Here is a 26881-nt window from a genome sequence, read left to right on the forward strand (position 1 = left end):
TGCGAGACCGTGTTAAAAAAAATATCACGCCTGACAACATCCCGGGATAATTAACTGCCGGAATACGACATATCATATTTATCACTTTTTTATTGATTTTGGAGTTAAGTGATATGTCAGAATAGCCCTGATGGTCCATATACTCGGTATACTAACGATAGATTCGAACCCTATATCCAATACTGTATTAAGTGCTGGTTTAAGTAACGGTCTTTCTTCTGTGCCAAGGCGCGAGGCAGCAAGTCACAAATCTTCGGAGGCAGCGCCGCGCGCTGACAGAATCGATCTGTGACGTCACGGGGCGTTACATTACTTTCGTGCGTGACACGGAAAAACTGCGGCGAAGGGGCGGTGCGTGACGTCACGACCAGCTGGAGGTGTTTTTTTTTTAATGTGTCTCCAATGGCAACGGAAAATCAACAACAATATCGTTTTCCCACGAAACGCAAACACACGGCGATGTTATGAAATGGTATTATTTTTAAATCGCCACCTTATTGTTTTTATCGCGCGGCCATGTTACGCCCCCCGACTCGGCAATCTGGGCGACGATGAGACGAATCGACATAAACCACGAAATCATAACAGTACTTCTCATTGAAATCTTCCGAAGCTATATGAAGTCTCTAGCTAGGAATCAAGGCATTTTAGATTCATTGATGGAATCAATCGGGAGATTCTGACGCCAAAAACCATTTAAACATAGTTGCCAATAATAACGAAATTTGAGGAAACTTATTGATCCCATAATTGTTAGTAAGTTTTGGCGTGATTAATATAGTGCAGATTGCTTAATATATAAAACACGTTGACCGGAATCCACTCTTCAGGTTCGACTCCGGGACGATACTAATATATTTCTAACATGTTCCTGGTTTTCAAACTTATGTACGTTAAATATCGAATGCCCCATTTTTAAATGTTGTGTATATTCACTGAATTCAGCTTATAAAGCCGTGGATTCCGGGTATTAGAATACCGGGTCTGACAAATTCACATGTCATTTTTAAATGTGTCTTTGGACCGAGAGTATTGTCCTAATAGGTTGAGCAAGTGGCGAACATATATTTCTCGTAAAGACAAAAATCTGTTAATACAACCTCCACTTTGTGGATGCCCATGATTTTTAGGATCGAACATGTATTTTTTTTAATAACCATGCCCTTGCTTTTTCATACAAGGTGGTTGGGAGGGTTAGTTATACATTGATGTGCAGTTAATTATGTCCCTCCATTTATATCTTTAATTTTCTTTATGGCAACAATTAAATATTATGCGTAGTGTTCTTGTGTTGTTTAGTATTTCATAAGGTTTTTGGAGATCAAGTTCATAGTTTTGCTGTCTACATAGAGTTCTGAAAATCCATCGCTCCTTTTCAAGTATAGGGCAGTCTTTGATGACATGCCACACAGTTTGAGATGTGTAGCCGTCACATGGACAACAGTCATCGTCCCTCAATTTAAATCTTTTTAGATAGGCTCGCACTGCTCCGTGGCCTGTTATTATCAGTGTGATATTTTTATGTTCCTGGCAAGAGTGATGACAGAGTTTATGTTTGGAATAAATTTCTGCATGCTATGAAAAAACTAAATTATTAGGATAGTAGTTACATATTACAATATATAGATATATATATATAAATCACTAATAAATATGAATAGCAGAAAAGAAGGGAAAACAATTGCTTAATTGTTCAAATAAAGCTGTTTAAATAATCTGCCACTATTATAACGGACATTGTTATGTTTTTATTCGAATAGTTCGGTCGAGTTTAGTGGAACATTTAAACTGTGTCCATCCGTCCCATGATCTATCGAAACGGTTTGAAATAAAATTATTGTCGCTTCGGATGATCGGTTCGGGTTTATTTCAATAATTGAGACTGGGCCTGTAATAAGGCATATTGCGATATTGATTTCAACATTATTCATTTTTAATGTGTTTATCAAATACCACAAATCTATTTTGAAACATTTATGAGGATGAAACGATCCCAAAATTCAATATCCGCGATTTTGACATCCCAGATGCAGATTGAAAATGATCAGGCATGTACAACTGCAAGTAGGCTGTGATCTACCATCCAGTATCAAAACTGGCAGTGATCTACCACACTCCGCCATTGTCATTCTTCAACTCAAACAAACGTATTACATTCGGTTTAACTTCCACAAAAAGTTGTTATAACTACTCATAAACATTCTATATTCTTGTTTTTATTCAACGAATAATTCACAAGATTTAAGAATGTAACATTCTAATTATTGAACATACATAATTTTGAAAACACTTCTGAGAGTATATATAAAAATATATAACGCGATACCCGAGAGAAGCAGGTTCGATTGGGGTGTCTTACTTTTTCAAAAAGATTTTCTCTATTGGTTATTATAAATAAGCAGTGGTATCTGTGAATAAAAACTATTAACTATTTCGTCAGCAAATTTTGTCCATTGCAGAAAACTGCACGTATTAAAATAAAATGTCATCCACTGAAAAAAAATATAAAGAATAATACATTCTGTTCCTGAAAGGCACAGTGAAACGGCAAATAATTTTCAACTATAGGTGCGACGAAATTTCGGACTGGTTGGCAATCGGAGAGCGAAAGTCGAGCTGTGAACACGTCAATTTGTTTTGTGATGGCGACGGGGGAATTAATTCTTAAATCGTGTAGAGATGACTAAAAAACGTTACCCATTTCCTTGAAAAAGAAAACATGTCAATAAATATATTAGTATTATTAGTAATAGAACAATAAACATAACATTAAATGGACGCATGTTCACTTTTTATGACAAATTATGTTTTGTTCTGCACGCGTCATTTGCACAATCTTCGCGTCGCGTAGTCACGATCGTTTTAGACCGTGCCCCAGCTGAAGTATAGCCTTAATTGAATTTTAAAAACTAATCAGCACCATCTGCAAATTGTATTCTTAGTTCAATGAAAACAAATACGTTTGATTAACCCAATGTTTACGGGCCGCACAAAATTGTGTTTTTGCTAATTACTTTTCAAATGCAAATTAACACGTTAATTACAAAATTAATTAAAAGGGCCCGTAAGCATTGGGTTCAAAGTTTAGTGTGCACTATGCAGAGAAATGGAAATTCGGAAGACCATACTCCCGAAATTACATCCTGGGAAGTAACCCATGCTTTAAATTACATGAAAAGTGGGAAAGCCCCCGGGGAAGACGGTTTAACGATAGATATCCTCAAAAAAGCAGGAAAGGATGCAAATGAAGTACTTGCACAATTGTTCACAGCCTGCATATGCAAAGAGGATGTCCCAGAGGTATGGAAAAATGCCAGCATTGTCATTCTTCACAAAAAAGGTGACAGAGAAGACCTAGCAAATTATCGTCCAATAAGTCTACTCCCTATTCTCTACAAGACGTTCACAAAAATTCTCTCAAACCGTCTGCAAAATGTACTAGACGAGAACCAACCGAGAGAACAAGCCGGATTTAGAGGAGGATACAGCACTATGGACCATATCCAAGTCGTCAGAGAAATCATAGAGCGGTACCAGGAATACAAACTGCCACTATGCATGGGTTTTATAGACTATGAGAAGGCGTTTGATTCGATAAAGAAATGTTCAATACTAGACGCACTCAGAAAACAAGGAATCCCTGGACGCTATATAAATATTTTCAATAATATATACAGTAGCGCAACAGCATCTGTAAATCTCCATAAACCATCGCGCAGATTTCCTATCAGCAAAGGAGTCCGACAAGGTGATACAATCTCACCTAAACTATTTACAGCTACCCTTGAAGACTTATTCAGGCAACTTGACTGGAATGACAAAGGGATCCCCATAAATGGAGAATACCTGAGTCATCTGCGCTTTGCCGATGACATAGTAATTTTCTCGCAAGACTCAGAAGACCTCCAAAGCAGAATGCAGGAACTCGCTGAAGTAAGCAACAAAGTAGGTTTGAAAATAAATGTAACAAAGACGAAAGTCATGTTCAACTGCTTTGCAGGCCAAAAAGAGATCCTCATCAATGGCACTCAGCTCGAACAGGTGAAAAGCTACATCTATCTGGGACAACAAGTATCTATAGATGGATGTATATTTGATGAAATTGTTCGCAGAGTAAAGCTAGGCTGGAGTGCTTTTGGCCGCCTGAATAATGTCTTCAAAAGTGACCTTCCACTGTGCCTAAAGCGCAAAGTGTTCAACCAGTGTGTGCTTCCCGTGATGACATATGCGTGTGAAACATGGACCCTAAGTAAAAGAGAGATCCAGAAACTTAGAGTAGCACAACGTGGTATGGAGAGGTGCATGCTGGGCATAACGCGAAAGGACAAAAAGAGGAATGAGTGGATAAGGAAGCAGACAAGGGTTTGCGATGTAATAGAGTTTATTAAAAGCCTTAAATGGAGATGGGCTGGACACATAGCTCGAAGAAGAGACAATCGTTGGACAAATCTAGTCATCCAGTGGTATCCAAGAAGTACAAAACGTCCACAAGGTAGACCTAGAGGCCGCTGGATCGATGAAATGATAAAGTTCTGCGGAAGTACGTGGCAACGCAATGCACAGGACCGAGAGAAGTGGAAGCAACTTGAAGAGGCCTTCATCCAGCAGTGGATAGATTCAGGCTGATGATGATGATGATGATGTATGCCGAATCTTATCAGCCTACCTCCACCCCTCGCCACTGCCATGCAATTATGGGTTAAAAATAACATGTTTAAATGTATTCCATATTTCTCTACAATTGAGAATAAAACCTTATGGGTAGCTGCCAAACCTAGAACGCACATTCCATAATTTGTGTTCCCTGGTCGTATTTCCCTTTCCGCCAAAGAATGACGGTAAACTAAATGATGTAGGTATTAAGTGTATTAAAAAAAACTTCAGTATTGCAGTGAAGTACCAATGGAGACCGGCACGGGGAGCACCGCGTCGGTTGCGCAATGAATGTAACGTATTTCGATTTGGCCACTGGCCAAGAGTTGGCTAAAAAACAGTGTGTTTACTAAACATTTTCGACTCGTTTGCCATTGCCTGCAGTCTGCAGCGAGAAAACACGCTCAGGAAAAGCCATTACACCGGACTCCGCTAGTAAATTTATATAGGGTTTACCGAGTATAAGTACAGAAGTCGATTATTGTCGAAAATGAGCATTAAACTAGAAAAAAGTAAATCGACCAAACCTCGATATAAGTAAAAATGATTTAAAGTTAAATAAAACGTTTTAATTTTCTAGAAAAAATCACGTTTTATAAATGAAATAAAAAATACATTAAACCTATAAATTATCCACAACTACACTTAAATGATAAAAGGAACCATTAACATTATGTAATACTAAGATGAACGATAAACGCATTTTTTAAAAGTTGTACAGTTCATCTTTGAATTACACTTAAACCTTCAGCGAGTTATTTCGCTCTATAAGGCCGTGATCGACAGGCCGCACATACATATTTCGCGAGTTATCTCGTCCGACTTTTAACTCAAATTACTAGCCACTATAGATTGATTTGCATAATCTAAAAGAATAAACACACAGTGACATCTGTTTGAATAATTACGAAATACTTAACCACAGATTTTTGGTATTACAGCGGTTGTGGTAAGAGCTTCGCTCTACCTACATTCAACATGTCGTTAAAAATCTGCGGCCTGTCAGATACAGCTATAGTAAGATATACTGCATAAGTAAAATTTGTAATTGTTTTCAAATTGATGATAAATTATCTTAGGTTGTTCTTCCCGTTCCAAATTACTAAATAAAAAAGTGTTAATAATGTTTTACGTAGATAATACCTATATAATATTATGTAGATATACCTGTACAAATTATTCTATTTAAAAGTTGCTTACTTTTAAAAAGTGTTCGCATGTGAATATGATATATTATTTAGACAAAAATGTAGGTACGTAGTTTTATCAGAACAACACAAAAAAACATGCAGAAATATATCGTTTGTTGACGAATAAAATTCTTCTGCAGCTCGCGTGTTTATTAAGTATTAAAGTGTGTTCCATGGACATGAAAATTGTGTCAGTAAAAAAGATCTTAGATTGTTTAGGATTCTCAATTGAGTCAGACAACTCCATTATGCGAGCCATGTATCAAGGACTCCCAACAATCCAATATGCTACTTTCTCAAAGGAATAATCGGGAACATTGAACTCATTTCACATTTATTACTATGTAGCTTTTGGCCGTACAAAGTTGTTAATTCGCAGCAACTTTAGTCGCCTATGTCACGTTATTACTTGGTTTCTAGAAAACCTTTTTTTCTATTGTTTTCAATAATCATTCATTTATTTCTTTTGCATAAGTATTGAAGTAAATAATGGTGACACGCGCTGTACACAGAATAAGCGGAATTTTATACCCGCACTATAATACATATTTGGATGCCGCTGTTATAAATAAGTTAATGACATATATACATAATTTGAAAACACGTCAGAGAAATATAATAATATAACCGCCAGAATAAATCTTTTTGAAAAAATACGACAACCAGCAGGATTTGAACCTGTAAATAGTTTATTAAATTATTAGCAAGTGCAAGTATATTATAACAACAATTTGAGAGATCCTGACACCGGTTAATAATTAAGGTATGTACCTACATAATTAAAGCTTTGATTTAAACTACAAAAGCCGACTGACAATAATAAACGAAATTTAATGAGCGCTTCAGAGAATACTTTGTTACAATTAGATAGGACACTCATAGCGTAGTGGCCAAAGCAATAACACATGGGCGCGAATCTCAGAGGGCGCAAATTCGAATCCTGGGTCTGGTAAACATTCATATTATTTTTCGATGTGTGTTTGGAATCAGAGTATGGACCTAATAGGTTTGATTTGAGCAAGTGGCTGACATCAATTTCTCGTAAAAACATCATTCTGTTAATACAAATCTCCGCCCTGTGAAAGACCATATTATGATGATCTTCATAGGATCGGACATGGTCAAAAATATATTTATATAATATCTAATATTCATCGTTGTCTTAACTAAACAATGTTATTGATTACCTCTTTGGAAATCTGCCCCTTGCTTTAAATCCATAATAAAAGGAGGCTCACCTGAAAACAAAAAAAGTCAATTATTAATTAAAGTCAATTAAGTCAATTACAATATTCGCTAAATATGGACGCAACACAAGCATAGGACCCCTCAAACGAAATCGCCCTGCATCACACTCTTTCGTCATCGAACGTATGACGAGATCTTTTGCTGTGACTCGGTTTCCTTACGCCTGAGAATGACTGAAGACCAGTTGGTTATCTAAGAGGAGTTTGACTCTGGACTTTAAATTATTAAGAGTCACAGAAAAGATAGGATCGCATAGCACTATAGTTTAACATACTATTCTATTTGTATACATATTATTATATACCTGGCCGTCAAAAATATTATATCACTAGTTTAAAAGTTCAACGAAAGTTTCAAAAAAACAATGTGATCGATTGTCTTTTTTTTGTTTTTGTTTGTTTGATAATAAGAGAACGGCGCCGGTAGTGACTAAATGTAATTTATCATTCCGTATTTAAATAGGTCATTATTATTTATATCCGCTTTAAATGCTTTCTTTGCGGATATTATAATGTTATGGAAATTGCCTTTTTTTTTGAAAGGCTAAATAAAGATGATACTGGTAGTATTAAATAAATATTATGCAAATGGCCCGTGCAGCAGATATGTCTGAAAGAAAGCAACATTGCATTAATGTATGACGTCAATATATACGACACACAACTTTCGGCAACGTAAACATGTTCCAGCAAAATACGGCCGTATGTTTGAATCAAATAGGGAAATGTACGGCGACGTCTTTCTCTGGTCAGTGTAGACCAGTGTATTCCAACCTTTTTACACCTGCGGACCGGAATAGGAAAAATATTTCGCAGACCGCTAACGCAAAATAAAAATAAAACTATCATTTATATAGTAAGGTATTTTGTGTATTAGTTTTTAAAAACTTGCATTATAACTGATAGACATAAGTCTGATTGTGAATACAACCAAGTAATAATATTTATACTAAGCCAAGATAACTTATAGCTACCATCAAGCAGAAAAACGCTCCTTTCACATTATGTATACGGTTTTGACCGTACGGCAAAAAGTCGAACGGCGACATTCTTTTAGTGGCATCAAGAAGAGCATGGCTTTTTTCACATTACACGGCGACGGTTAAAAACCGAAACGGTGCCGTATAGCAGCTGTCCATTTCTACTCTATTCACGGCGCCCGGGCGGCCACCGATGAACGTGACATTATGATAATTATCGAAAATTTAATGAGGTTGCCAGGAACTTGTTGCCAACGTGTTCACGGCATAATGCACGCTTTCACATTAGACGGTTTTAAATCGTACAAACAGCACAACACTCAACCACAAACTGAGCTTGCGACGGAAAAAACCGTGCATAAACTGTATAGTGTGAAAAGAGCTTAAACTTGTTGCCGATTCGGATTTTTTTCCGTACGGTTAAACCCGCATAGTATGAAATAAGGGTTATGCTGCATACTTCCGCCATATTTTACGAAAGTATGATATTTTACTCCAGCTCAAAATGCAGAGAAAGGACAGAGAGAAGCATTTGTGTAGGCAAAAGATTAATTCACCACACAACCTTCGTAATTAGCATGATGTCCAAGGCGTTGGTCATCGGAAATGACTGGCCAAGGATAGATAGAAGGGATGCTGGACGAAATCCAAAATGACTAAAATCCCGAAAAATATGTTATACCGTATCATCTTTAAATGTAAAAAAAACATTTCATGTCAAATTTCGTAGAAAACTTAAAAATGGTTAACTGGTTATTAACCTATCTATTTCTTCCTATACTACGGTCTCATTACTGAGAATAGTGATCACTGAGTTAAGTTACCACACTCAATAAGATTAACGATATTTATTTTACATTAAGTACAACTAAACGTATGTATCTGGGTATAAAACACTACATATGAATTATAATATACGATAGGAATAGAGAATACTTAATTCATTCAAAATTAAATAAATGTATTTGGTAAGTTTACAATGATTATTTATTTTTTTACAGCGAGTACCTACTTAAGAAGTCTGTGAAAATATATTTGGTGTTTATTTTAAAAGTTAGTGTAATAAAAAATATCTCCCTGATTTGACATCGTAGTTGAATGTACACTCTCAATTTAAATGTGGATACTTATATCAAAATTTATTTTTTCAGGATTTCGGCTTTCGGGATTTATACACAAACCCAGGTTAGAGATTTGGATGCCAATTCGATAGAAGATGGCACAGAAAGAAGAAGTGAATACATACATGCAAATAAAAACAGACAATAACCAACGCGATCTGAAATAAATTTATGATATTATAGTAATTTAGATCTCTAGTCGAAGCGCCTACAAAAAACAAGAAAAGAATGATTGCAATAATATGCTGCTTTCGCTTTTGGAAGTGTGAGGGGGGTAAAAGTGCGGAAACGTCAATTCAATAAAAAAAAAATCGGTGTGTGTACTTATGTACGCGCGTTAGAAGTTATACTTCTTTGGCGTAACAAAACAAAAATAGCAAAACAAAAAAACGTAAGTAGAAAATACGATACAAGATATTTAATACAATCAATAAAGTTTTGAACAAAAAGCATAGGTAATCAAATTAGAATGATATGTATTTATAGACAGTTATTGTTGTTGTATTGTTAAATAAAATTATTATAATTAATTTGAAAATGGTAATATTAGTTTTAATCATTCCATATAGGTACGTATTATGTAATATTATTTCTAATCTATTTCCCATGATGGCATCTCTAAAAATTGTAAACATCTGACGTTTACAACATTTAGTAAGAAAATTTTAATGGCGGACTAGGCTCCAGTGTTACCATATCGGGAAAAATCACGAGCTCTAAAAATCACTTATTCGCTAATTGCAGAGACATTAAATTATATTAATTGTGTTTTTATAGTTACTTAATGAATTTATTTTTTATAGTTATCATATTTTTGTCATCGTTTAACAATTACAAAATAATTTACCTAAACAATGGGAAAGAGAAATTTTACATATGATATTATTTTCAATAGAAAACGGAACGAAGCTATTTATGACGAGGTGAACCATACGCGGCGACGTCAATTCCACTTCCGTAACGGTTTCTCAATTTCACCACATCCCAAAAGAAGTATAACTTCAAAAAATGTTACAGAAACCGCCTGTTGCTAAAAGTTGTGTTTTTTTTCTTCAATACTATAAAAAAAACAAATGATTTCGGAAGCCGAAGTAGATTGAATAAAATATGTGGATCACGTTCCCTTCCATATTATTATTTTTATCGCCGGCCACGTGTCAAATAAATAAAGCGATAGTGCGGAATACATTTATGTAACATTAGAGATGTCAAGAAGTATCGATACTTTCACAATTATTTTGAATATTACATAATTTGAAAACATATCATACATATAGGTACACACAGTGACGTCCCTAGACAAAATGCCGCCCCTAGGCAGCGCCAAAATGCCGACCATTTGTTTATACAGTATTTTTTATCACCCTTTCATGACTAAAATATCTAAAAAAAATGTTGTATGGATACATTACTAACAAAATATACACCACTAAATCTAATTTAAATGCCATATTTGCTTCAATAGACAATACTGCGAGTTCACTGTTTCAAATACATTTAAAAATACACCTGTCAACTTCCAAGACTCACGAGTGACTGGCAAAAATATTTGGATAAATTTTAAATCAGGTAAGTATGTACTGCCTATAATTATTCTAAAATCTGCACATGTAATTGCTGGTCATCATGGACGTGACGTCCAAGTACAAGAGAAGTAAGCTAGACATCGCGAACCCGACAAAAAATACAGTCCTGTTAAACCTTGTATGTTAATTAACACGTTTTGTTTCGAACCAGTGAGCTGACTTTTTTAATGGAACGATATTTCCGTTATTACTAAGTTTGGGTAGCTATTTATAAATATACCAAATTATTCTCCTCGATTTGCGGTCCTTCGAGTAACTGCCGCCCCCAAGCGACGCTCAATCTGCCTACCCCCACGGGACGTCACTGGGTACACACTAGAAAAAATATCCGCTGGATTCGCGCCAGTGTGCTTTTCCAACCGCACAAGCTTCGATAAGCATTTCATGTAACAACTACTAGTTTAAATTGTCGTAATTGGGTAGGATGCCCGTAGCTGTTCAATCAAACATATTATTTGTTTGCATGGATACATGCTTTCGCCTTGACTTGACCTCCCGAACGAAAAATAAAGTCAAAAAAGTAGCGCGGCCGCGAGACACCTCAGTCGGCCCGGCCGCGAACGGCGCTTCGGGAATGACGTCTAAACCCGCGCCCCGCAATTTATTTTATTTTCTTTCGAATTTGGACAACCAGCATTCAGAGAATCAGTAGACAAAGCATGTTCCATGTTTAATAATTTTAGCCGTCAGGGTTTAAGTTTTTTTTTTTGCTTTTTATCTTTCTTTCATTGAACTAAGTCTACAATTTACAGATGATATTGGTTAGTTTTTAAAATTCAATTAAACCCAGCGAAAACCATGCCATAATAGATAATAGTAAAAAAATGTTCATGAATTTATAAAATTGTACCTTAACCAAACATGATTTTAGATATTTTATAGATAGGTAGGTAGATGAATCATTTTTATCGATTTTGGTTTGGTTTAGGCATGGCTTAATGAATTTAAAAAAAACGAACGAACAACGCATGGAGTATGTAGATATCTTCTTAATTCAACGAAAACAAATAAGTATGATTGAAAAGGTATGAACTACTTTTGTTGGATCTCCCATAGCATACCTAAACTATTATGGCTTGGTTTTGGCAGTGTTTGATTGAAATTTAATAAACTAACCAATACTATCTGCAAATTGTAGTCCGAGTTTAATGGAAACATATACGCTTGACAGACAATGTTTAGTGTGCACCATTTGTGTCGGATATAAGCAGTCTGCCTCCACCCTTCGCCACTATTATAAATAACCTGCAAGTATTGACAGTTTTCTACCGATGCGATACCGACGACAATATGTGCCGATACTTTCTCTACTGATATGACATCCCGGTGCGGTGCGTATTTTTAGAAAATGGCGTCGACCCACATTATCTTAGTGCTGCGATGCTGTGGGTGTGATTCGTGCAACGCGCGCACAATTCGCTCTGTTGACAAACAATAGCACGTGTGGACAACACAAATACGATAGCCTGCTGAACCAGACGAGGCGAGCCACTAATTTCAGGAAAAATCACCGGCGACATTCGACCGGTTCACATGAACCAGTTGCGACCATCCAGAGTCCAGAACACATCAAAAAATCTAATTTTATCTCTAGTAGGTAATAACTAGATGAATAAGTAAATATTTTTTTAATTCATTTAACGAATAGTTCACAAGATGTGAACTAATGGCGTTTTACAATACTCTCTTAAGCGCTTTCTAAATTGCTTTACTTATTAGCAATCGGATTTTGTATTTTAAATCAAAGTATTATCATTACATTGTCCGATGTCGGGTCCACTGCATTTTTTATTATAACGTACTTGCACTTGCTAATAATACTAAAAACTTAGCCGCAATTAGATAGGACACGTATAGCTTAGTGGTCAAAGCACATAGGCGTGAATCCCGGGGGCGCATGTTCGAATCCTGCAGGGTGTTCAAAAAGATTTTTTCTAGTGGTTATATAATATTTCTCAGAAGTGTTTTCAAATTATGTATGTTGAAAATATAAGTTAATCTCATGAGTTGGAAACTAACGTAATAATTGGGAAATATTATTACAAAACTTTAGCGGTTGATGATGTACTGGTGAGAGATTGAGATTACCAAGAGATTACTATGTCGAGTGAAGGACTCGTGACAATAGTAGCACGTCTCGTGACGGACTCAATGAGTTGAGTGAGGATTCATAGATTATCCTTCTTATTTATATTAATGCAGTAAATATATTACAATAGATATTGTCGTAATTACCAATCAAAATAAACACTACTAATTTAGTAATGATTGAGGAACCGCTGACAATTAATTATTATTGCTCTAATATTTATGAGTAGTATGATTGCTACAAAACTATAGAACACTGAGTTTTATTTCTGTCTATTTTTTCATTGGCTCGTAATGCCTGGTAAGTAGGTAGGTACGTAACGAATTTTTAAGGGCGGCACTCTGCCTAGAGACGCCACTGCCAGATAATAATAAAATTATTGTAACAATGTGTCAGTCGCAACTCGCAGACAGAGCAACACCCGCTCACCAACGCTTGGGTATGGTGAAATAAAGAAACTGAGTTTCCCTTCGACAGGCGAGGTCGCTCGATTGGGCAAAACAAAACAAAACTACTATTAAACCAGAGTAGCGGTGCTGTTGTTAAATAATGCATTATTGAAATAGTATAACCAAAGTGTCATACTATAATAGTTCATCAAAAAGAACGGAAAAACAATAGAAAATTATTTTAATAAAAAAAAATACTATAAAATTAAAGTGGTTTGATTTTTTCGCTGCGTTCGTGGAGACGCCCATACAAACGAAAACCGTACATTGCCCACCTATGGTTTGGTCTCACCTGTATCTACCTACCCGATAGTCCCAACACAAAATTAATCTTCTTGCACAGTCAACTATTTGAAAGTTTTCAAAATCAACGCACATGCACACCATCAATAATATTATGTAGTTTGGACAGTTTACGCCGGACAAATTTGCGCACTTTAATCAAAACAACATTCTACATTTGATATCGTTTTTATATCCGCAAACTCATAACATGTATCATCAATATTATGTAGTTTGGACAGTTTACGCTGGACAAATTTGCGCACTTAACAACATTCTACATTTGATATCGTTTTATATCCGCAAACTCATAACATGTATCACCATACGGACATGTTTTACGGAATATTGAAAAACATGAAAATTTTGATTTCTATTTGATTCTAATTGCATAAAGAAAAATAGTTGGCTATCAAAAGTCATTTAAACCATGTGAAAATCGTTGACAAAGGTGACTGTTGGTGTCATAATGCAAATTTTTTTATGAACAATGTGAGTTCTGTCATCAAGGGTTTTCTAACCAATCAGAGATTTATTATAATATGATACTATTTCTCATTTTGTGCTGTGTATCTTCAGCCTTAGGCATAAAGCCCACCAAAAAAGCGTTCGGTGCGCTCACTACTGAGTAGGCCCCCTCCCACCCGCGCATTACCCTTCACCAATGTAATAAGGGGCTCAAGGAGCACAAAATAATTATTATTATCAGCGTCTCTCATAACAAAACAATAAAAATATTATATTATTTCTCGGGGCTTGTAATTACGCAATAACTAAACAATGAGTTCTCTGTTATTAAATAATGGCTTCTCGCCGACGACGACGAATTCTATCGACGACGCTTCGAGGAGCGTGATTTTGCTTGCCGTGTTCAATGAATGGACTACGTTGTATTTTCGTTTATTCGTATCGCTGAGAAGCCAAAAACGGTGACTCATGGGGCAGGCGGGCACAAAGCGTCGTCAAATCCAGTGTGCGCTGGCGTATTTGATTACGTTGTATTTTCGATGATTCACATAGAAAATGCGCGAGCGCCCCGTAAGCCTGCTTTAGTGGACTTTATGCCTTAGGAGTATTATATATATTTTTTAAAAATAATGTAAATCGAATCAATCGCTCATTAATATTCAAGGGAGTTCAATACTTTTCTTCTAATTACAAAAAAACAGTGCTCTGGTCGTTTTTTGCGATTATATCAAAACTCTATTTTTTTGAATATGTGGGTCGGTTCTAAGCAACTCTTGTTCACGCACATATTATTATGTATCTCGATCTGTAATATGCATTATAAAAAAATAAAATAGACCACAGAAAAAGAACAATCACACAAGGTAGTGCGATGTTGGCAATATCGCTTGCAGCATTGGGTTCAAAATATGGAAGTGACTACATAGGTATTAGGTACTACTGACATTATGTGAAATGTAAGCGTTGTGTTGTTTTACTACACTTATTGTATTTTACGAGCATAACTATAATGCGAATTGCGACATTATGTGAAACGAAATCCATTTAAAATCTGTCGCCATTGTTTCAAGCAAAAACTAAAAATACTTAGTTAATCGTGCCGGGGAAATGCGTTTTCAAGATTGCACGATTTACATGGCGTCCGGCGGAAAACTTGCAACGGATTCGATCCGAATGAGGAAAACTTACCTGAACATGTTTACCATACAAACGGAACACAATTAAACAGTGTGCTGAGACTTTTTATACAGCTACATAATATCGTCTCTGTTCTGGCAGAACACACTAACTGGAGAATACTAGTTTTGAGTAATTTGACTTTGAAGTTATTAAAAAGTTTGAAATAATGGTCTATCATGTGAGTTTATTAAGTAATAGCAAAAAGGATGACTTTAAAATAAAGACTGTTTATTTATTAAAAAGGTTTCCAGACGGTAAAGTTTGAAATAAGGAACATTTTGGTACTAACTCAATATGTCATTTTTTCGAATTAGTGTCTTCTGCCAGAACAATGACGATATCGTCTTTGTTCTGGCAGAACACACTAACTGGAGAATACTAGTTTTGAGTAAATTGACTTTGAAGTTCTTAAAATGTTTGAAATGGTCTATCATGTGAGTTTATTAAGTAATCGTAAAAAGAATGACTTTAAAATAAAGACTGTTTATTTATTAAGACGGTTTCCAGACAGTAAAGTTTGAAATAAGGAACATTTTTGTATAACTAACTCAATATGTCATTTTTTTCGAATTAGTGTCTTCTGCCACAACAGTGACGATATTATGATAGTTCTAATGGATATTGGAATTGGAGAATGGAATTGTACTATTCCATTTGAGTCTTTCGGCATCTTCAGGCACTATGTGCACTCACCAACAGGTAAATACACAATGACAACGAATATAATTATTAATTTTAACTTAAATAATAAATTAATACAATAAAGTAGTTAAAAACTTCATCACCTAGGTACCTATATTAAGTGCACCAAATTTAAATGACATGTATTTACTCTATAGCAGGGATGGCGAACCTGTGGCACGCGAGATGATTTTGCATGGCACGCCAATGTTTTATTTTGAACAGAAAAAATGACCTATTAAAAAAATACAAATTTAAAAATAATGACGACATAGCCATGCGTATTTTCTTCGGTTTTTAATACTATTTTTACGAATAATATTTACCTATCGATACGCAAACAGAAACAACGAAATGCGTAAATGACAGATCGCATTGTATAAAAAATAGCATGCAAATACTACAAATTTCAAGAATACGCATTACGTTTGTAAAATTAATGTAAATATATGATTTTATAGGTCGGTCCTTAGACTTTGTGCGTCACACATAATATTATCGCACTGTCATCATCATGCGGCAGGAGAAGCCGTCTCGTGAACCTCTGATTTTGATCGATTGATCTTGAGACCAATCATGCAATCAAAAATGAAAATATTCAATCAACAAACCTGATGACATTTATCGACAGTCGTTTAAATACAAACAGCTGATTTGCCCCAAACATTATCGCTAAAAATGGAAGAATATAAAATGCTTCCTCATCTCTTTGCAAGTGGAAAAAATTATTCAAAGAATAAAAGATAAAAAAAGGTTAGAAACACGGTGAAAGATAGAATCTCAAGAACTCAATTTTAATTTTCCAACTTTCTTAACAGAATTCTTAAAAATATATTTTTTCATTGTTTCCCAAACTTCAATATGTTTCAAAAACTGCTCGGCACGTCAGATAGTCGAAAAATAATATTTGAGAAATTTTGGCACGCGTACGTAAAAAGGTTCGCCATCCCTGCTCTATAGTATAGCATAAAAATAAGTTAAAACCAGCGACGTTTTTCTTTAAAAAACGTACTTTTTTCAATTCGGCCGGCCGGCAGAAAGTTGAAAATAGAAATAGGTACCTACAATAAATTAAACCAAATACGAATTCTCGAGAATAAGAATATTCTTGAATTCGAGAATTCTCGAATCTAGAGAAACGAAAAAATCAACAAATCCCAAGGGAAACTGACAGGAGTAAAAAAAAGATTTGAATTTTGAATGTAAACATACCAAAAATAACTTGACGTCATTTATGGATGACCCCATAAGTACTATATGTGTCTAATCTAAGAAAACGGGGATCTTCTTAGTAATTTAGGTCGAATCCGTGTCACGTCGTGTAATGCGCGTCCCTAGAGTAGTCTCGATCGACGCCTATTAATTGCCTAACAACAGAGTTGTTAGTGGTTGCAATATCTCAATATGTTTTATGTAGGTAGGTACACACTCGATAAAAAAAAAACAATAATATTATTCAGAATGGCAACACCGAACACGTGAAACAATCGTTAATGTCGCAAATAAAATAAATTGTGTTACACCGAAACACAAGTGTCAACGCGGCAATAAAAACTGAAATAAGGCGGCAATCTGGGCCATCTGAACTAATTCAGAGGCCGGGCATCAAACAGCCGTTTCTTGCCTCTATAGAAATAACTTGGATAAACAATAACACGATTATATTATTTTCATATGGACAAGAAACAGATCGCGTTTATCACATCAACTCGTAATAAAGTTGTAATAAAAAATATGTAGCAACACGAATAAACGTCATATTCGTGTAGACAAAGTTGCAAACTGTGTTTATCACGTAAACATAATTTATACCTATAGGTATTGGGCGTAAAGGCGTTGGCTTCGATGATCACGATGTAGCGCTGTAGCGGTGACGAGAACCACTTGGGGGTGACAGCTGGTGTTGATGATGAAAAGACTGATGGGAGATGCTCGAGTGAATCAAGATGAGAGTTTATTTTACCGAATGATGAAATATAATGATACAAAATACAGGTGCGAAGTTAACAGTGCCAGACACTACGAGGTGAGATGCTCAGTCCGCCGGGAAGTTATGATAGAGCGTTACTGCTCGGTGAGATCGACTCAGTCCGAGGCACGATGATAGAGGGTACTACTACTACTACCGGTACTGGTTTTAATACTGATATCCCATCAACTATGACTCGCTATTTATATAAATGAATATCCGATAAACTGCGGCAAGCCATTGATGTAGGTCACCACTGGGTAATTTGCTAACCGTCGCACTGGTGCAGCTCTGTGCCGCTGACATGGCCTGGGGTTGTCGACCCTCATCGAAGTAAATCACAACTACAGAATGTGCTGACCGTAGATGAGGCGATTGTCCGATACTTGTGTACCGTTGTCGCAATTACGTTGACAATGTCTAATACTACTAACCAATAAACATTGGTATGTTTTTAATCAACCGGGTTGCAAAATGTGTTAAAAATCATTTAAGTGTCACAAAATGAACGATTTCATTGAAACTATGAGGTACCCACATATTGATTATAGACCTACAATCATTTACACATAGGTACGGGATCGGTATGGTCTAATTTTATTGCATACCACAGAGGTATTAAAGTGTGCTGTACAAAACAATCCGGACACACTATAAAAAGTTTACGGTGTAGTAATATAATATTTACAATTTCTGCCGTAATTTGCTGCCTCTTAGCGATAGTGCCCATAGAACGCGTCGAGCGGGCGAAGTCCGCGTATGAAGCGTTTATTCATAACCATAATCACACGTCTCGTGCCGCGCATTACCCTTCACCTATGTAATAAGCGGCCCAAGCAGCACAAAATAATTATTATTACAGCGCCTCTCATAACAAAGCAATAAAAATATTATATTATTTCGGGGCATGTAATTAATATTTACGACGACATTATTCAACCAGCGATAAACTGAACACGCAATAAAATTAAACAATGATTCTCTGTTATTAAATAATTGCTTTTCGCCCGTCGATCGACGACGCCTCGAGCAGCGTGATTTTGGTAGCCGTGTTCAATGAATGGACTTCTTTGTATTTTCATTAAATCGTATCGCCGAGAAGCGAAAAACGGTGACTCATGCGGCAGGCGGGACACAAGGCATCGTCAAGTCCAGTGTGCGCTGGCGTATTTGATTACGTTGTATTTTCGATGATTTACGCGCCACTTGTAGAAATTTTGCGCGAGCGCCGCACTCGCTGCGTCAATGGGCTTTATGCCTTAGCAACACAGGATCTGCTTGCTCTCACCGGACGTCACTGATTTAATATTGTTAAATAAAAGTTGAAAGATTATTCTGTGAAAACTAAATCGATATTATTTACAAAAAAAAATCATCAATGTGTAAGAAATGCGCCGCGCCGCTTTTATAGATGTCAGATTAATTAATTAACAGATTAATTAATCTTACTGATTTAAACTGTTTGGCGGCCCGGCCCCTTTTTAAATTTTCTGACGAATCAATTAATAATGATGCAAGATTCGGAGTCTATTTTCCTCAAGCGATAACAAAATTTAAACTGTAGAAGTAAATTATAAAACTGTTAAAGCAAAAGACGGTTTCGGCTTAGAATTACGAAGGATTTTTTTTTTCGGGGAAAAGCTGTCCCTGTGCGGGAAAAAATGGTAAGAAAAGCTTCAAAAAAGCTCTCTGCGGACAAAAATCAAATAAACCTAAGCAAATGCTTTCGACTTTTGTTTGTGCGACCCAAGTGAATATTTTCTTTTCATCCAATGTGATCCAGCGATGTCAAAAAGTTGGACACCAATGGTTTTTATGCACCTACATTTATTTTCGTTCAATTAAAAGTATTGTTATCGCTAAATAATTATAGGGGCATCCGATATTTTCTTTAATTTCCTCAGTTGAGGCATGGTCTAAAAAGATCGTGAGTAGGCGATGCGCGGATTGTGCAAATGACGCGAGCCGAACGAAATATAATTTGTCATAAAAAATCAACATGCGTCCATTTAATGTTCTGTTTTTGTTATATTAGTAACAATAATAACATATTCATTGACATGTTTTCTTTTTCGAGTAAATAGGTAACGTTTTTTAGTCATCTTTACACGATTTAAGAATTAATACCCCCGTCGCCATCACAAAACAAATTGACGTGTCCACAGCTCGACTTTCGCTCTTCGATTGCCAGCGAGTCCAAAATTTCGTCGCACCTATAGTTGAAAATTATTTGCCGTTTCAGTGAATATTTATGCCGTTAATATTTCGATGCGGCGTGTCTAAAATACTTGACAGAGGGATGACACCGTTAATCCACGCTCAATTGATAACCACTTGTGGATGCGACAGCTCGCAATAACTTGTAGGTGAATACCCTTAATAATAATTATACTTACAGATCAGCGCATCTATTCTATACACAAGACTGCTATCGGCAGCTATCGAGGGTAATTTTGTATCGAAGTATTAGCACTTGTTATAACAATTACAATAAGTTAGTTGTAATTGCTACGATAAGTTCTATGTTTTAACAGCACCTCTCTTGGGTGTGCTAAATTTTAGAGCGAGATACAGTTTTGACTGATTAGACAGCTAACTTATTGTAACAATTATAATACTACAAACATATGAAAAACAAGCCTCGATAGCTGCCGATAGCAGTCTTCTGTATAGATAAATGCGCAGATGTTTATCGCAGGACTCAAAGTGCGGAGTGTTTGTGTATGGGAAATTTACCCGGAAAAGTGTATTATTTCGTGGACGGGGTAAATATTGAAGTTAGTGGCACCCGCCCTGTCCCGCCGTCTTAAAATAAATAATAAAAACTATTATAGACATTTTTTCATAATGGATCCTCCTCCCAAACAATTTTTCTATGTGCGCATCTGGATTAATACATTGCAAACGGTAGACACCAAAACCTTGACCGTATGCAGAAGCGTCAGAAGAATCATAGCATAAATACAATACAATCCAATCAGATTTGTAAAACCGGCAGGCAAAAGATTATAATTCAGAAAATACAACAAAATAACATATTCCAGTTAAGATGAGAAACAGTCTATTACTGTCCACTCTTGTTAAATTAACAAGAATTATTACTAAACATTCAATAGACCATGAAATTGAGTTTTAACAATATTCTATTGCCCGATATATTGCGCTGATCACCACCAAACAACACTACTTCTAGTCCGTCGACCACTGACAGTAATGCTGCAACCGTAAAACAATCATAAAGAATATATTGTTACATAAACTCAGTGACGTCCCTAGACAAAATGCCGCCCCTAAGCAGCCCCAATATGCCGCCCCATTTTTATACAGTTTTTTTTCATGACTCCAATATCTAAGAAATGTGTTGTATGGATACATTAGTAACAAAATATATACCGCTAAATTTAATTTAAATACCATCTCTACTTCAGTAGATAATATTGCGGGTCCACGGTTTCAGATACATTTAAAAATACATCTGACAACTTTCAAAACTCGCGAGTGACCGGCAAAAATATTTGGATAAATTTATTAGGTTATTATGTACCTACCAAATAATTAAAATATAATTCGCAAACTGCACGTGTCCATTGCTGGTCATTAAGGACGTCACGTCGAAGAACAACGGAAGTAAACTAGAGATCGCAAACTCGAAAAAAAATTACATTCCTGTTAAACCTTTCATGTTAATTAATACATTTTGTTTCCAACCAGTGAGCTCATTTTTTTAATGAAAAGATATTCCCGTTATTACTAAGTTTAGGTACCTCTTTCTATATATACCTAATGATTCTCCTCGATTTGCCGCCCTTCGAGCAACTGCCGCCCCCAAGCGACGCTCAATCTGCCTACATCCACGAGACGTCACTGCATAAAGTATTCTTTACCCAATCCATCCTAAAGCCTAACCAACGTTCCAAACTTGGTATCATTCTTATAAATTTATATGTTTTCACATCACATTTGAAGATGTCATAAAACACTAGATACATATATTTTTGTATGAGTTTTAAATAAAAATGTTGAACACAGAACAGATTAATAAATATAGAATACCGATAGGCTATAGACACACGCACTACTAGATTTACTACTATTAGAATACTACATTTTGACGCAGGGTTTTGAATGTGTGAGTGTCCTAAGAAAATGAACCACACATTATAGACGTGCAATAGTGTGTGTTGCAACCTTGAAAAACACTAATATTGAATGCCTGTCTGTGCATAAACCGAGAACAGTTGTCAGAACGAAGAAAAAGCTTTTTCTTGACACGTGTTTAAATGTATCCCATAGTATTCTTCTACACTCTAGATCGGTTGTGTTACTCCACACCCGTTTGGTGTCTCAGTTCCCATTATTTCTGAGTTCCATGATGTTGAAGAAATCTTTTTATATAGAGATAGAGCCCGAACGAAAGAAAGTGATGACAAAACGGACCACTAGGACAAATTAATTTTCATACAAACTCTGAAAAAAGAATCGCAGTTATATTTTGTTTCATACAAAAATGGCACGTTGTAAATACGTACAAATGGACATGCAAATGGAAAGCTGAGAAGGGTCCACAACGAAATCTTTAAGATTGTAGCAGTGTTACTAAAAAAGCACCTGATCAATCATAATATGAACATTTTTTCCGACAAGAAAAAAATGCGATTTCATAGAAATTTTTCACTGGAATAGGTAGCTAAAAAAGGGTTCCTTTTCCCTGTAAAACCTAAAAAATGTTCTCACACATTTTCTTCACATGTGAAACATTTATTTTACTGTATTTTTTCTGCTAAAGACCTTAATAAAATGTCTAAAAAAATCTTACAGATTTAGTACAGGCGTTTTGTTTTCAGGTCACCTAGTATTTTTACCTCCCGCAATCCTCGCCAGGTACGCACACAAGAATTATGAAACAGAAACTATATAATATAAAAATACGAATTATTTAAATAAATATAATATGTTAATATTACATCATCTTATTGTTCGTCAAGACCACACGGCTGAGGATCGTGACCTGGTTGATTTAGGGTTGGCCCACTCTTCTCGCCATTCTTCGACACGTAACGAAAGACCCGTGGTACTACAGCGCGGACGATACAAACGAACACTAACGGTCCTAATAATTAGAACCGTTAAGCCACGCACCTTAATTTGATAATCACTGGTGGATGCAACAGCTCGCAATAACTTGTGTGTCTGGGTATCGGAACCACCAGTTTGTGTACTCAAGTTTCGGATGAAACTACTCATACTCAGTATGTGGCCCAATAAACTTATTCCAAAAAACTTGTGATGATATTCTGTGCACTCGCCAGTTGGTAGACTTTCAACACTATTGACATTAAATGCGCGCGAACGAGATAGCACTTGAATACAGGTATATTTTAATTTATTAGTCTATTGCGTTCGAATGTATGAATAATAGGTCATAAATTTTTGTGTCGCCGCACAGTGGTGAGATGACGCACAGGCTTAGGCTTGTTATATGACCGCTCAAAACAGGTTTAAAATTTTAAAAAAATCACTGCTCATTTTTGTTAACAAGAATATTATAACATAACAGAAAAACAACTCATAAATTTAAAATGTGTTTAAAATTTTATAATAAATGGGACTTTTCGACAAGCGGAGCTCAGCATATTTTTAGTGATTCTATTGAACCCGATACGTATTTCAAAAACTAATATGGAGTTGGTTTTAGTTTCAGTTGAGTATGAAACTTTTGTTGCATACGCACGCCAAACGCTCTATATAGTATTCCAAATACTAGTAAGTATGTATTTTGGAACAATTTTCTATACTAAGTATTTTTTTATACTGGTAGTAAGTATACTTAGGCATAAAGCCCATTGACGCAGCGAGTGCGGCGCTCGCGCAAAATTTCTACAAGTGGCGCGTAAATCAACGAAAATTTTCGTTGAACCCTTCCCCAGAAAAACCCTTCCCCAGCGTCGGTATACCTATAATATACAAAATGTACACTCCAAATTACTCAAAATTTTAATTTAGTGGTGTAAATCGAAAATAAATTATTTATTTTGACTTCAATCACAGTGCCAATGTGTCAGCATTTTATAGGGTTACATTGAATGAGGCGTATATTATTTCCTTCGCGACAAAAAAATCTTTTGTCAGTCCCAAACACTTAAAACGAGCTCATTCTTACTTGAATAAGATAGAAAAATATAATGGGTAGGTAGTTATTTAACAATATGACAAAAAGAAAACCTCGCTACAATATGAAAAAAAAAACCGATAAAAGACTCGTTAGAATACAAGTCGAAATGTTCTTTTGTGACAAGATTGTCGAAAAATAATATGAACAGTTAGTAGTGTATTCTAATGTAATAAATAGTGGTATTGATATAATGATAAATACGTAATTATAGAATAAAATTGATAGCACTCAATACTAAAAAAACAAACCAAAAACCAGGTAACTTTTAATGCTTTAATGCCAGAGAGATTAAACTTTAAAAAAACCCTCTGAAAGCGTACTCCACGGTTTGACTCCATTATTACCCGCATTCAACAGCACGCAGAGAGAGATTCTTTCCTTATCCTCTACAGTCTACGACATTGGACCTGACCAAATACTAAGAGTTTTTTCAGGTTCTCATCCTCTCTGTGGGCTATACTGCCCTGCTAAGTAAAAAACAGTGTTTTGATTTTATTGAAGTCAGAGAACCCAAGTTTTAAACTACTTTTTCTCTTGTGAGAATTATGTAAAATTATTATTGAATTGATTTGACATAATCTCAAAATAGACACGCGTGTTTAGAGATTATGGCAAAACAATCCAATAATTTAACATAATATAAGAGAAGAAACTTGGGTTCTCAGACTTCACTAAAACCAAAACACTGTCTTTTTACTTAGCAGGGCAGTATAGGTACCACCAAAAAATTGATACAGGCAACCCGAGAAAAGTCTGTATGGAATCTGGAGTTCGCTGATGATGGAATTCGACTCTGTTTTCTACCTTCTCGGAGACAATACATAATATATAAATTGGAATGGCAAAATATGTCACTAGACGCATCTTATTGGTTTGGTAATGTTTTTTTTTCTTTCAAATTGTTTGTAGTTTTTTTTCGCCATTGCTATTCTTCTTTTGATGTCAGTCTTAGATCCACCTTTTTCAGATATGCTCGACTACGATTGTCCATCGTCTCGTTTTTGTCGGATTCATCTTGGGAACGAAACTCCTCGCCCGGATCCTAGGTGTCTTATCCGGGATCATTCCAGGTATTTTAAAGGCCATCGACCTGCCCGACCTGATTTTTTTTAGATTGTAATGAGACTCTCCTATATTTGTGGTAATATCTAGTGGTAATCGTGTGCAGAGCTACGTTATAGATATATCAATGGATCCAGGCGCACACACAAGGGTAGGAGGGGAGGGGTGTTCGGGTCCGGACCCTCATCAAGGAACGAAAAAATCAAAACATTAATTGTGAATTCAATATTATTTCTTCTTTTTCGTCAGGACCTCTTGACCGACCATCGTGACCCGTTTGGATATTTCTCATCGGGTGGACCCCACTTTTCTCGGCATTCTACGATACGCAAGGCCTGCATCAGTAGAAGCACCCAATGGCTAAAAGAGAAGACAGCGCGGACGACACAAATACATACTTACGATCGTTAGGTTATAATATGTAATCGATAACCACTTATGGCTGCGATAGGTATCAATAACTCATAGGTGAGCACCGTAATTAAAGCTGCAGCCCATGTGTACATCGCTAGATTGTCAAGGTATGAGAAATATACACGGAAAAGTGGAGGATTTCGCGGTTGAAGCGACGTGAAGCTATAAGTTGTAGACCAAGGCCCTTGTGAACTGTGAATTTCGATCGCAGTACTAGTTATTACTTATACTTCGAATGCAATATATTTGAATATGAATACATCTGCTTATAGAAAATGATGATTATTTCACATTTAAAAAAAGGTTAATAAATATGAACGGAATATGCAATCTAAAATCTTCATTTACTGAGAACAGGTTACCGCATACCATTCGAAGTTAAGAAATAACTATAAAAATAGCACATAAGCGTGGAGTTCGATAGTTTTGACAGAAAATATGACGTAGTTAGAGCGACACAGAGCGAAAGAAAACGATGCAGATGCATGCAGCTTGTAATTTGTCCGCAGTAAAAGAAATCGCAATCTGCGCAATTTCAAGATTTCAAGTAGTTCCACTATTATAGCAGTGAACACTACATGGTTTCGTTTAATCCCCTCCATATGCCTTAAAAAAATGATGAATATTTTTTCGAAATGGACCCCATACATTTTTTTCTGTGTGCGCGCCTGAATGGATCTTACTTGAGGAAATCGGCAAAAGTGTCAAACCGTATGTTGGCGTATTTAGCCACACACGCCTACACAATTTTTTTCCATATTTAAAATAACGCAAAAATATCAAATGAATAATCGTGTAACAATAATAGCTGTACAAACAATTGATTACAAGTAGCACAGTAAATAGGAAACTTTACACAATGAAAATTAATTATAGACGCTTTTCCATTAGACACCGATTTGTCAAACGCTTGTGAAAATCTACATCCTGATCGTTAAGGAATAACGCTAATTTTACGTACCTATTACGTTGTAAGTATTTTTATCGCCATTGTGTGCTGATAAATAATAACACGATTGTTTGAACTGTACCAAATACGATCTGTATTGTAATAATTACTAGGTATATATAAGTAGAATTATTAGTGTTACAGTAATCATGCAATATTGAGTTGTAGGTCGATCCAAGAAAAAGCCTTTCCGAAAAGAATTGACAGTAATTAACACCGTTAAAGTGACTTTCTAACCTCTTCTATTTAACGCTTCTTCATTATCATCGCCCTACAAACTAGATTATACATGACAACGTATACAGTTGTAATATTAATACTATCGACCGATGGCACTTGATGGGGAAAAAGGTAGGTATCGTGTAAAAATATTATTGAATATTAAGGGGG

The 26881-nt window shown here is 35.8% G+C and overlaps 1 protein-coding gene across 8 annotated transcripts in view; it reads right to left on the reverse strand.

Moving 5' to 3' along the window:
- Positions 1-26881, reverse strand: part of Ypel (Yippee-like) — a 314557-nt gene that overhangs the window by 243749 nt on the left and 43927 nt on the right. The gene's annotated exons all lie outside the window — the stretch shown is intronic.

Source organism: Rhyacophila brunnea, unplaced genomic scaffold (genome assembly GCF_057557595.1).
Source record: "Rhyacophila brunnea isolate RB1 unplaced genomic scaffold, BYU_Rbru_1.0 scaffold_17, whole genome shotgun sequence".
Lineage (NCBI taxonomy): Eukaryota > Metazoa > Arthropoda > Insecta > Trichoptera > Rhyacophilidae > Rhyacophila > Rhyacophila brunnea.